General features: G+C 36.1%; 1 protein-coding gene and 1 long non-coding RNA gene across 2 annotated transcripts in view; both read right to left on the bottom strand.

The window, feature by feature from the left end:
* Positions 1 to 12,096, bottom strand: part of LOC134754948 (uncharacterized) — a 68,050-nt gene extending 55,954 nt beyond the window's left edge. Inside the window, exon 1 of the mRNA XM_063691436.1 lies at positions 11,782 to 12,096. The gene's annotated coding sequence lies outside the window, so the exon portion shown is untranslated. The remainder of the gene's footprint in view (positions 1 to 11,781) is intronic.
* The window catches only part of LOC134755231 (uncharacterized), a 234,391-nt gene that overhangs the window by 72,742 nt on the left and 146,789 nt on the right, over positions 1 to 14,860 (bottom strand). Inside the window, exon 2 of the long non-coding RNA XR_010129015.1 lies at positions 3,524 to 3,650. This is a non-coding gene — a long non-coding RNA (uncharacterized LOC134755231). The remainder of the gene's footprint in view (positions 1 to 3,523; positions 3,651 to 14,860) is intronic.

Genomic DNA, 14,860 nt, shown 5'->3' with positions numbered 1-14,860 from the left:
GCTGTCTTTGAGTAATAGCACATTACGATACAAGTGCGAAAAGTAAGAAATTCGCAACGAGTGGCGATAAATTAAAACACGACCGAACGGAGTGTTTTAAATTGACACGAGTTGCGAATTACCTTTTCTCACGTGTATTGTACAACTTTTACAGTATGCCCTTTAAATTTTCCACATACGAACGTATAATTAGCGCACTAGGGCGGTAAATTTTATTGGCAACATATATTATGTACTATAAAAAAAGTTGTCAGTCTGAAGTTTTCAATAGATTCTGTTCTGCTGGTACACGCTCGTGCCTTATTTCCATCCTCTAGAATCCTGAAATTATACGTACCTAGTCTAAGTGACAAAGCTTTCAGATTGATATCTATCTAGATAGCTAATATGAATGAATCATGAATGATGCATTTATTCGGAACACACATACACACGACTTAAATCTAAGTAAATTGTAAGTTACAGTGCTGAGGGTGGTTCCAGTAAAGGATCTCAGCATGTGTCGCAGCATATGAGTTACGACGCTGATTTTCAATGTACCCTTTGACACACAAAACAACACAGAATAGTAGCAGATTACAAAAGGAATGTGCAGTGTGCATTGTGATTTTAAATGTCGTAATAATTAGGTATATAAATAGGTACTCAAACACAAAGAAAACTCAAACAGCCTCTCTTGCCAAATGTGTGAATGAATTCTAACAAAATGAAGCGTGAATCTCCATACAATAAGATTCCCTCGAAACACATATTATTCCCTTAAAATAACGGAGGGCCTGTCAAAGTTAGGGTAGCTCCATTAACATGATAATGCATGCTCGTTGGAGCTACGTTACTTGACGTCTTGTCTCCATTTAAAGAAATTACCGTTTTTACGATGTTTTGCTTTTGTTGTTGTTTTTCATTGCTCGCGAAATTACTTACTAAGCGTCTTGAGTTGTTTATTGAGTTGCCAAGAATAGAAGTTTACATTTTTTACGACAATGATAAATTATAATGTTTCGTTAAGATTATCAGTCGCCTATAAATATTAAAAAAATGCATAATTACAAAAGATTCGATATGCCACCATACAATGCTATGTCTAAAATAAAAATAAAAATAAAAGATGTACTTACGCGAAATGGGCGTGGTAACATATGATATGAGTCAATACACTCAGACTTGTTAATAATTTGACAGACGACGATTTCAACGTCAAGCTTAGTAGGTACCTAAACATTTAATAATAATATCATCAATAATATAATCATATAAACGAGATATAATTGTATTTATTGCATAGGTACTCACTATAGTGAGATCAAAAAATATTCAGATTACATAAACAATTAATCAGATAAATATATAAACAAAATGTCCAGTGGAATTGATAATTAACGGTAAGAGAGAGCCAGTTCAGTAAAACTTTGAGCCAATTATACCTATTCAAAACTTACTATTGAACCTTTATTGACGAAAATAAGTTAGTATTTGCAACAGACGCTTCAGGCTTCTCAACAAAGTCCCAACTCATACGGAGCCAATTTATATTATGCTGTAAACTTTGTCAAACTTGCTAGTGCAATAATCTAACTTTCCTGACGTTATTACAAAGTTAAATAATAAACTAAGCACCTGTTTAACTCAGGTACAAATCAAATTATTTCATTAAATATTTCGATTTGTGTCTTTTAAGAAGTCCCACTACTTTAAATCCATACTAATATTATAAATGCGAAAGTCCTCTGTCTGTCTGTCTGAAAGTTTGTGTCTGTGTGTTACCTATTCACGCTTAAACCGCTGAACCGATTTAGTTGAAATCTGGCATAGAGATAGTTCGAGTCCCGGGGAAGGACATAGGATAGTTTCTATGTTAAAAATCATCCCCGAAGAGGGTGAAACGGGGGGGTGGAATTGAGATAATTCATGAAATACCTGTTAATTGAATTAAGCAAATATTATTAAGCATATGCTCAAATTTAATGATTGCTATTACATTTTATCTAGGCGCTAAACTTACTCTGGCTGCTGTTACTGATTCCACGCAGACGAAGTCGCGGGCAAAAGCTAGTGGCGATATATTATTGATATGTGAGGTAGAGGTAGCTTTACCGATATACAACTAATACAACACAAAGGCAAACTAATTATCAGCTACTAATGACATTGATAATGATAGTTGTCTCATTTAATCGTTTTGAAGGACAAACTGTGACATGAACTGTAATTATACCCTTCAACAATGATATTATGTGTATAACAATAGATAGGTTATATTCATACATAAGGAGCACAATAGGTTGTTATTTGTGCAACAAGAGAGGAAAGTTGGTTTTTCTTGCGAGTGTTTATTTGAGTCCCGAGAAAGCGAAAGATTCTAAGTTAGAATCTTGAGCGTAACGAGGGACTCAAAAACACGAGATGTAAAATAACTTTGCTCTCGTGTTGCACATATAATTTTTCACCTCAGTAGTGAGAACATATTAAAGGTACGTAGGTAGGTGGTGGCGGTGGTGGTTATGTATTTCGAATTACACAGAATAATACAGAGAAAAAAAAACAATTTGTAATGAAGTATGAAGTGGCAGTTCATGGCCTTCACTAAATTAAAAAGCTACATTGTTTCACTCCCTGAAGTGAGGAAAGTCGCACTTTCGTCACTCCCTGGAGTGAGGAAAGTCGCACTTTGCTCACTCCAGGGAGTGACGAAAGTAGGCTTGTTCGAGCTGCTGAGGTGAAAAATTATTAGTTATACCAGTCATATCCATATTAATATTGAGACTATATAATGGGTAGGTACTTCAAATCCATAAACATATGTATAAATTAAATAACAGGTAGGTACGGAGTTCCTATCTGTTACAGACTGAAAAATATGCTTATCTTATGGGTATGCCCAAATTCTAAGCGTGACTGTCATTGTTAATATGTGTCAATAGTAGGAAATACCACAAAAGCAAGCATTATTTTTTTTCTTTTCCGATTAGATACCTACAGGAAACGTCTCCCTCAATGTGATTGGCGTAAAGGAATTGCCATTTCGTTACCTTCCCGGCGCCTTTCAAAACAACACACGTGTAAACAACACATGTCATGGTGTTAACAAAATCGATACACGTGTGTAAATTTAATTTTAATCTCCAATTGTCACTAATAAACAAGGTTCTTAAGAGTCCCCGGCAAGCTCGGCCGAATTACACCTTCTCATACAAACGGAGTTTTGTTCTAATTTTAAAACTACGTGTTGGATTGTAACGATATCTAGGTTTAAAACGCATCATTTGTACAAAGCCGAACTAATCCCTTTCAGGGACCAGACATAGACATGTTACTTAAATATTCATGTCAATTTCATGTTAAATATTTCAGAATGTCGTTTAAAAATGAGAACCTAACTTCTATTTTATGGAGGCGAGGCGGCTAGGTTCGTGTGGGTTTTAATAAATAACTATCTAATGATTAAATTATTTCCGTTATACATGTACTTACGCACAATGGGAAGAAGAAAAAGTGGACTATGTTTTTATGGAGAAAATTGAACTCTCTTCTTCTTCTTCTTCTTCCTACCCTTATCCCACGTTATGTGGGGTCGGCACAACATGTTTTTCTCTTCCATTCTCCTCTATCTTTCGTCACCTCAGTACTCACTCCTTTCTTTCTCATATCCTCTTTCACACAATCCATCCATCGCTTGCATGAAGAAAATTGAACTATTATTAGTATTATTACTAATGTATAGAACCGGCACAGAAAACCAGTACCCATTTTGCGACATGAGTTGTCGTTGTTTTGACATCAAACTATAGAAGCGAAGCGTGAATCTATCGACTGTTCGATCTATCGACCTGAACGTCATCAGAAGCGCCATGAATTTTACGGCGCTTGCGACGTGTTTGTCGTGTGGTAGGTACAGGTTGGGATTGCGACAATTTCATTGTTTTGTATGGCTTCTCTATAGTAATAATAACTCAACGGTGGAGAAGCGGTGGTGGTCCACTATCGCCTTAACTGGTACTTATTTTAATACACTTCAAATTCATAATACGACATATAAATTGTTATCACCTTCCTCGGTAAGTTCAAGGACAAATGTATTCTTTTTTTTTTTATTACAAAAAGGCAAGCATTTGACCGTAATCTCACCTGATAGTAAGTGCCGATGCAGTCTAGGATGGATCATGCTTACCTAAAAGATGTCTATTCACTCTCGATTTAAAAAGATTCCCCTGCGAGTAACAAAAGAATTACGATTCCGTTTCCCTTTGATATCGTATCGGATATACAAGTTGGCGGCTTTACGCTTTCACTGACAAAATCGACAAACTGGCTATCGTGAAATATTTCCAAATTGAAGTTATGATTATCTACTTAACATCAAGTTGTACCCATCAAGCACCTATCGAGGGTAGTGGGACTATTAATCCGTCCGTGTATCAGTCAGCCTGATAACATTAAGATACACGAAAAATTTGCTAAAGATACGATATGGATCGGACACTTATGTCAGTATCAAAAGTTACGTTTTTGTTTGAAGAAATAATCATAATTAATAGTGTTTCTGTATATTCGTGAAACCTGTAAACAAATTTTAGACGGGTTTATCTTAAACGGCAAAAATTTACGGTTACAATGTAGTATGAAAATACGTAAAATATAATTATCCGAGTTGTCTTTAGAATTTATATAAGAAAACACTAATATAAATCGTGGTCGAAGCGTTGTTAATAATAGCGTAAGCGCTGACCGCCTTATGGTATCTTTCCGCGGAACGTCATATTTTAGTCACTAACTATATAGCAAAAAACACCTAGATACTTATAAAAAAAAAATTATATCTAAAACATGCCTATTTTATTCACTCTCTAATACAAAACACCCAAGTATTACATTTTCCCCTACCGAAAGGATGTGTACGTAACTCTGCCTAGTGTGATTGACGTGTAAGGAATTGCGTATCCCGCCTTTGATCTCGACGGGAGTACGCGCGGAGAATTAACAAAACTGTGTAATAAAAGTTGCGATTTCAGTGTTAATTAACAAGATAAAGAACTTTATCTACACACATATTATAAACCCTCTATGATGCCTTCAAAAACCTTAAATTACGCCAGCATAAAGATAAACAAAGGAATTTAATTTGACCTCATTTCTAGTATCAGTCGAGATGTCTTTTTCTTCGAAATGCAATGTCAGTTACACACAACAGTAACTAATAAAAAAAACTAAACAAGTTTTTTCATTTAAACATAATAACAAATACTTAATATTACAAAGAAATATATGAGATAAAAAAACTATAGTATATTTTTTTTGTTTTTAAACAACGTGTTTCAAGTTTTGGCTTAAATTGGGAATTTTTATTGTAATTAAAATATATTTATATTGGGGACTATTTCTTGCCCATCTCGAGGTAAGTCTTTGGTACCTAATAGTAGTTTACTTCTATATTGTTCTAGTGTTTTCCTTGTCTTGTTTTAATTAGAATAAATGGGCATATTCACGAGCAAAACGATCAGCTTGCAATTTTCTATGCAGATGACGAAAGAGGAGGACTCGCGCGCGAAATCGCCTTTTCATACAAACGTAGTCCTCATTTTCCTCTCTGGATATTAACATTATTGAAAATATTTTGTCACAATTTGTTGTATATCAACCACTGCTATGACCCTGTTAGATTTTTAGAAAAAAAAGATGTATGAGGGACCAAATTTTCAGTGCGGTAGCAACCTCTAAAATGTATTTAAAAATAATTATAAAAAAAAATTACATTGGTTTTACATTAAGCGGGTGCCCCGTAGAAAAACATAACTTCGACAAATAAGGACCACCCATATACCCAGAGAGGAAAATGGGGCCTACGTTTGTATGAAGAAACTGCCGTCCCCTTTCGTCTTAACTCGGTCGACGATGCGCGCAGCCGGATATGAACAAGAAGAAGACGATGTTTAACCGGAACCATACTCACACATACGAGTAGAAAAATGACATTGAGTAATCACTTGTCGTCCGATGCCCGACATCTGGGACCAAATTGTCCCGATTCTCCTTTCTCCGGGATTATTAATGTTAGGTTTTGGAAGTCACTATTAAGTTACTTAAGGAACATTTTATAAGTGTAAAGAATATAAATTGGTTGTCGGCGTATGTCTTATATTTATGTCACAAGCGATAACGATAAACCCTAATAATTTTATCAATAAAATTATAAACTGAAATAGATGTGTGAAGGCCGGATTCGAACTGGCATCTTTAGCAATCCGGGCTAATGCCTTGAACCCCTAGGCCACCCCGCCACGACAGAATCGGTCCCAATTTCTTGACTATATGCCATCTTATTAAGACTAGGCGTCTGACCACGTCTGACCAACTCTAAAGGCAAGCAGAACTTGCTTGCACCTCGTATACGAATTCCTTATGTAAATACGATATAGCGAGAAAAATAATTTGATATGAAATAAAACTATGAAAACGGATTATATTGAATTTATAATACATCCCGACGTTTCGAACCCTTTTCAGCGTTCGTGGTCAACGGGTGACTGAGGAAAAACTACAAAGTGCAAAAATACCCACATACTAAAAATAATGAACCAGACTATAAACTTTAAGGCTCATAGGGGTTTCATAGTTTTATTTCATGAGTAACTATCGCGGTAACCGAAGATAATTTGATTTGATTTTTTATTTAATAAAAATAATTTGATTTGTTCCAAAAGTTTTGTAATTTTATCAAGTAAAAAGTTACGACTACGGATTCGTTTTTATATAAAACGTAGAAATTTTTGGAAGGCGATTAAAAACAAAAATAGCCAATATCACTGGTGGTATAAAAATGGATCGATTGACACCTCATCCATCAAAATTTGTTACGTACCTTCGACACTAATTACATATAAAATTTATATGTAATTCCACAGCAGTGTCGAAGGTACGTAACAAATTTTGTTGGATGAGGTGTCAACGCACTTTATAAGAATTCAAACATCCATTCTATAATTTCTACTAAGTATAATATATATATTGAAACTCTAGGTCCATGGGGTCCCAGCGCGCATAAGTTGTTTGCAGAAATCGCGAAGCGTCTGGTTGACGTAACTGGTGACCGAAGAGCTGGCGGCTTTCTCGCACAACGTATCAGCATTGCGATACAGCGGGGAAATGCCGCCAGCATCCTTGGTACAATGCCTCAAGGGCCTATTTTAGATTTAAGCTAGTTATTAATTTCGTTTACGTAGTACCACTGTATATATCTTGTATGTAAATAAATGTTTATTTAGTATAATATAATATAAATATTATAAATGCGAAAGTAAAAAGACTGTCTGTCTGTCTGAAAAGTCCGTCAGTCTGTTACCTTTTGACGCTTAAACTGCTGAACCGATTTAGATGAAATTTGGTTCGAAGATAGTCCAAGCCTGAGAAAGGACATACTTAGAATAGTTTTATCACCATAATACTGATTTAAACTGACGATTTCTACACATTACTAAATTGTAAAACGGGACTTAATCAGCCAACTTTAGCCAGTCATCTCCGAGACCACAGGGACAACGCCGTCCTCGAAACGTCGGAGGTAAATCTTAAAACTTAAATACGCGATAAAGTCCCGTTTTACAATTTAATAATCACCATAGTTCCACGCAGACGAAGTCGCGGACAGAAGCTAGTATAATACCTAACTATAAAAATACACTGCAAGTTAGTTAGTTTTGCTGGGCATTTTCCGCAAATCGACATCCAAATGTGCCTATTTTGCGTGAAACGAGGTAGCGCTACTTTAAACACCCCTGCTCCTTCACGAAGCTTAGCAAAGTCTTCAGGTTGCTAGCTGCCTCCTTCAGTGTGCGCAGATTCCCTAGGTATTTGCTCCTATATACTTAAAAAAAAGTCATTTATTATTTACTTCTATTTGTTTACAGTCTAAATACACTGCTAATATCTACCCTTAGCTTCGCCGTAATCGGATAGACGAGACGCGAGACGATAGTAGGTTTATTAAAAAAAATAAACTTTTCTACTTTTTGGAAATCAGTTACAATGTAATATTCTCGAAGTTAGAAAAGACAGAAAGTGATATTAACCGGAACCCTATTCTAGTCTAATGTACCATGTAATGGATGTCATTGAGCGGTGGACATTGAGTAATCATGTATCGTCCGTAGTCTGACATCTTGGACATAATTGTCCAGATGCTCCTTTCCATGCCATTATTAGTCAAAGATAGGACTAAAAGTAAATTGTATTTATAGTATGTAATTTAGGTCGTTAAATAAATGTAAACAATGACTTTTACATTTTCAGGTACTTGAAACATTTATCGGATAACCAACCAAAAAGAAAACTGCCTGGATCTGTTCCTTTAATCGTATAATATTTTCATCTACCCTTAAATCTCTAAATATTCGTTTTTTTTTTAGGTTTTTACTAGGGCGAAGTAAGAGCGACTTTTATTGCATTTGACATGCACCAATCAGCTTAAGCGATCTTGAACGTAGTATAGTTTGTCAAAGGACTGTCTCATTTCAAACATAGAGACTCATACTATCTTTGTCTTACACTAGTACCTGCACCCAAAAGAAAAGGATGAGTATATTTTTTTTGGTTTTTACTGCCAATTTGGTTTGACCAACTATACGTAAACAATATCATAACTGTAACAAATAGTTTAATCAGAATCGGCCTCATTGTGCCTGTCGCCCCCGGAGACCGTTTGACATAGAAAAATAACATAATGTTAAGTACAGGTTAACATTTATGTTGGTTAACATACATTTATATGAGTATAAATGTAATCAGTTTTAATTACGAATGAAGCCAAATAATTTTGTTCCAACCGTGCACTATCAGTAAGAATGATGTTACTATAGTTATTTACGATACAAGTGCGGATAAGAGGAAAGTCGAAACGAGTGGAATAAATTAAAACACGACCGCAGGGAGTGTTTTAAATCGACACGAGTTGCGAATCTTACAACGTTTTACAGTACATATGGCCCTTTAAACTTTCGACATACGCACGAAAAGTGCTCTTTTACGCACTAGTGCGAGAAAGCAGCACCATATGTACTGTAAATAACATATTGTCATTCCTTCAACTTGTTCTAATTTTCATTCATTTGATAACACAAAAATGTTAATAAAAATGTCATTACCTACTTAAAAGAAATGTCGTTACTGCTAATAGTGTCAGGACTGAATCTCACTATATTAAGAAACAATACTATAAAGTACATATAAACTGAAATAGATATCATACACTAAAGAAAAAGTGACCAACAGACAACCCAAGATCATAGGACTTGGCGCAGGACAGTGAGGAGACCCAACCCCAAATTAAGGGATCAGGAGAGGAAGAAGAAGAAGAAGAAAGAAAAAGTGACCAAGTCCACCAGATACATCAGAGAATTTGGGACAGGTACCACCGTGGCCATGGCCTAGTGGTAAGGACGTTACCCGCGTAAGCTGAAGATTCGGGTTCGATTCCCGCCTCGGCCACCGGTGGACTTGGTCACTTTTTAGGTTTCCGTACTTTTTAAGGGTAAAAACGGGACCCTATTACTAAGACTCCGCTGTCCGTCTGTCAACAGGCTGTATCTCATGAACCGAGATAGCTAGACAGTTGAAATTTTCACAGATGATGTATTTCTGTTGCCGCTATAACAACAAATACTAAGAAGTACGGAACCCTCGGTGCGCGAGTCCGACTCTCACTTGGCCGGTTTTTTTCTTTATTGTATGATATCTATTTCAGTTTATAATTTACATATACATAGTAGGTAGTGTGACTACTTAAAAAACACAAATCAAAATATTTCATAAAAATAATTTGATTTGTTCCCTAGTTGAATACTAGAAACATAAAATTAACACTAAAATATACATCTACATATTTAAAACTCAAAAAATGGGACTACATTACGGCTACCATCAGTTTGGCACTGACATAAACGCTTCTTCTATGCATCTCGCTCGTACTGACATATTAGTGCGAGCGAGATGTACAGAAAGTAAATTACGTAGACGTTAGAGTATATGTCAGTTTTGACACTGTCACTGACTCATGGTACGGGTACTGAGCTCAACGCCAGTTGAAAACGTGCTACAACGATATATCTGTCGCAGTCAAGTTGTAAGAATCCACCTTTTACAAACGACGTCATTTTTCAAACGTGGAAATTATCTCCCGTACTCGGATAAAAAACGGTGCTCGTTTGGAGCGTTTTCACATTGTCCGATCCGATATCGGATGTCGGAAGGAAGTAAATTGGGTTGGACTAAAGCAAAGGGGGTGCCGACACTTAGAATAATATTCATAGGAGTGATGTTATTATGACACCTATTTTTTATTGTGTTATCGTAGAGAATACACTAAAATAAGTATGTTTTGTAGGAAAAACTTTTCTCTAAAATCAAAAATGGCCGAGATATTTGACCCGCAAGTTGAAACCACTACTTGACAAATTAAAATCAATCATTTGGAACAGTAAATTTAAGTAACAGAGACAAGATAGGTGCGACGACGAGCGAAGCGAGGAGGAGTGTGTTAGGTTGACCGCGATGATCGCGATTAAACAGAGCGCGAAGCCGAGCGAGCGAAGCGTGCGTGCCGCGGCAGCGGCCGGCGAGCGCCAGAACAGGCATGTTATTGTACAGTCGCCATCAGATGTATCGGAGCGGCCAAGGTGCTCAAAAATATCTGAACACGCACTCTAACGCCTTGACAATAGAGGCGTGTTCAGATATTTGTGAGAGCCTCGGCCGCTCCGATATATCTGATGGCGACTGTACCTACTAAAAAAAATCTAAGTCTTTTTTTGCACCCCCTTTGCTTTAGGCCGTAAATTGTAGGATATATGTGTTTCTCTGTATTTATTTATGCATTTAATAAATCATTTATTACTAAAAAACGATAAATAACGCAAAAAGGCGGAATCCGACATCCAATATCGAAAAGGCGCTTCCGATCAATTCAGCCATGTCGGAGCCCCCCGTCAGCTGTCGGGCCGATAATATTTAATTTTGTTTGTGTGCGTATGTGTAGGCATAATGCTTGTTCTAGTGTACGTGACCGCTAAAGACGGAGCCCGGGCGCGCCCCCTCGGGCTGACTACACGGATGTAGGATCCTACATCCGATATCGGATCGAACAATGTGAAAACGCTCTAATATAAATGCCTGACTATTCAAATCAGTTTCTTGTTTCAAATTGTAAAAACGATTAACCACTATAGAATTTGTATGAAACACAGAACAATTTACATCTCGATCAAGTTACCTAATCTTTATAGTTATATCCGATTTATTAAATATAAATTATTTAATAATTTTCTGGTGCTTTATATCATGCACGGTGTGATATAATTATTTTAAAATAAATACAGTCAAGATTTATTATTATTATGGTAATTAGGTATTATCATAAATATGGGTACTTAACCTGCTACCTATGTGTTATAAAAGTAGGACTACCAATTAATTATTTAAATTAAATGAAAAAAGAACAGCCCCAAAAGCCTTCCTTTGATCTAATAAAATTCTCTACAATATTTTAGGACCTGACTTTTGTTTTTTAATAAATATTTAAATAATTAAGTGACGATTAATCCGATTATTATTTTTCTTATAAACTTTTATAATAATTTATCCTTTTATAATAAACCTGTGTTAGGTTGAAGTTTGCGTCTGTATTGAAAAATAAAACTAATGCTGTAATATCTTCCCTCGAATAGATATTGAAATTAAACCTACCATTTAATTAATTATTTTTATTTACTCTATAAAATTACAAACTAAACCTACCTTTGATTCAGTAAAATCACGACACTTTCCACAAATCACTAAATTATCATCCACAGTTATAAGTCAAACACTATTCAAAACAAAAAAATCACAAACCACACCACTAAAAGTTTTCCCGCGATACCTTTAAAAAATCACGCACGCATTCGGAATTCAAAAATCGCGATCTTCCATCGTCGAGGAACGAAACGACCGACCGCGTCGAGAAATGGAAACGCACTAGTGTTTGTTCGGAGTGGTAGAAAGAGAGGGCGAATCGCGAAATCTATAGAGATAAGTGAAATACGGGGGCCGATTCCGTTCGACATGGAGCATGTTTGTCAATGAGTCAGCGTTTGCGTTTCGATGACAATGGGGTTTGATGAGTTTTTTGACGAATTGTTTTCCCTGTTGTTTCTAGTTGACAAATGTCAGATACAACTTAGCTTTACTGAAAACGTTGGAGTGTTACGGTTGGGTGGTTGTTTGTTATGCTGGCACCACACTTCACCTTATTTGGCAAATATTCGTGTTGCATCTCTTTCCTTTGACATACAAAACGAAAGGGATGCAACACGAATATTTGCCAAATACAGCGAAGTGTGGTGCTGGTTTTAAATGTTTTCGTTTCCAATCACGGACGGATCATAGTGAGGACTGACTATGTATAGGCAATTGTATATGCATTTGTTCACAATTATATTATGTATCTATTATGAAATAAAACTATGAAAACGGATTATATCGCGTATATTGAATTTATAATACATCCCGACGTTTCGAACCCTTTACAGCGTTCGTGGTCAACGGGTGACTGAGGAAAAATTACAAAGTGCAAAAATACCCACATACTAAAATAATGAACAATCATAGACTACAAACTTTAAGGCTGGTTGTACATGCAAAATCGGTTCATAAGGCTAGTTATACACTACAATTATTTTCAAGTAAAGATATGTATATACGCGATAAAAACTACGGGGGAAAAGTCGGGATGTATTATAAATTCAATATACGCGATATAATCCGTTTTCATAGTTTTATTTCATGAGTAACTATCGCGGTAACCGAAGACAATATTATGTATCTATTATTTGATTCACACTAAGTGCGGAATATCCTTCTAACAGAAATATCATATTTGAATATATTAGACGTTTAGTCATTTTACTGAATTTGAGCATAGTTACCCAGCAGCGGGGAGCAAAGTAGGACCATTTTAAGGTAACATAACATTAATTTTGGTTTAACATATTTCCTGCCAGCGCGAGCTACGCGCTACGTGCGTGCATGATAACACGGAAAAACCGTATGTAGTGAAAAGCACTTAGGAACAGACAACCCACCCAGGCAGCGGGTCGCTGTCAGTGAATATGTTAAATAAACTTGTCCTTGTACCTACTTACTGTCTTAGTACCTTCCCGATCATATCAGAAAGGATCCCGGGGTCCTCCCTAGACTTAGCGCACTAAGTTTTAGGAAAGCGGTTGCCATTTGACCTTTAACTCAGAGGAAACTAATAGGCCTTACTAGCATTAGTCCCAATTCCTAACGTTTTCCTTAACTAAAAAGCGACTCATCATCTTCCACGCGTTATCCCGGCTTTTTACCATGGTTCATAGGAGCCCGGGGTCCGCTTGGCAACTAATCCCGAGAATTGGCGTAGGCACTATTTACGAAAGCGACTGCCATCTAACCTTCCAACACAGAGGGGAAACTAGGCCTTGTTGGGATTAATCTGGTTTACTAACTAAAAAGCGACTGATTAATATTAAATTATATTTCTCACTGATGCGATATAAAAAAAAGACAATATATTATAGATAAGCATTTCTCGTACTTGTCCGTACATGTAATGATTGACTTTAAAAGAGCGATATTACGAAGTAATGAAGGTAAAACGGGATGTTTACATTATTTGCAAGTTCTATTGACGACGACTTTTGACGCCGACGCTCGAGAGGCTAGTGTGGGTGACCCTTTAATTTTTTGGAGTAAAAAAATGTAACATTTAAGTAATAAAATACGATAAAACATTTATGAAATCTCTTTTTTTTACTAGACATATTGACCGGGATATAGACCGTGATTACCTTTTGTAAAACGTTTCGTTTCGTTTTTCGTTTTCTCTTTTTTTTATTGAGCCTAACAAAAAGAAACTTGAAACTGTCAAAGGGACTATCAATCGACGCGAGAGGTATAATATTTGTTTAGAATCTATGTACTTTTGTGCTATACATACACGTGTAAGAAATACCACACGTGTAACAAGACGTGTACACGTGCCCGTATTGGCCAAATTTATTAAATTACCTTGAGAAATTGGACACCCGCCGCTAGTTATAAGACTGAATGAGATTAAAAGACCGATATCTGGTTGCTATTAATATTAAGGCGCTACACGCTGTTTTTGGCCAAAAACTGTTATTTTCTAGAGCCTATTTCTTCTTAATGGGACAACAAAAAATTATGAAAAAAATATTATATGCATCTTCATTCTATGCAAAACTAACAAAAATATTTTAACAGGTTCTACAAATACAACATAGCTTTTGTTAATCAATAATATTTTTTTAAGAAATCGATCATTTTTCCACATTGCATTATTTGATCAAACCCTTCTACCTGTGTACACACCGCCGAAGCGCTCACAAATATCTGAACACGCCTCTATTGTCAAGGCGTTAGAGTGCGTGTTCAGATATTTTTGAGCACTTTGGCTGCTCAGATATATCTGATGGCGACTGTACCTATAGATACTTGTAGAGAGTTGGCAATACGTATACGCACGCAAACGCGTGACTCCCCTAGAATGGGTTACATCAGTTACATGCATGAACAATATTTTATAATATTTGTTCAATAAATACTTTCAACATACGAAATTAATCCAAAAATGTGAAATCCGCAATTTTTGTTAACATTTTTGTACAGATATTCGAATTTAAAGCGTACAATCTTAATATATTTTTATCGAAATAAATGTCATATACGAAGGAAAAAATGACCAAAGCCTCCTGTGTCCAGAGCTGGAATCGAACCAGCGTACCCCGTTTACCGGACAGGTGCCTGAACCGCTCGGCTATCCGGTCACGGTGGC

The sequence above is a fragment of the Cydia strobilella genome, chromosome 2, assembly GCF_947568885.1.
Source record: "Cydia strobilella chromosome 2, ilCydStro3.1, whole genome shotgun sequence".
In the NCBI taxonomy this organism is placed as follows: Eukaryota; Metazoa; Arthropoda; class Insecta; order Lepidoptera; family Tortricidae; genus Cydia; species Cydia strobilella.
Note: the sequence above shows the minus strand (reverse complement) of the source record. Positions and strands in the feature narration are given on the sequence as shown.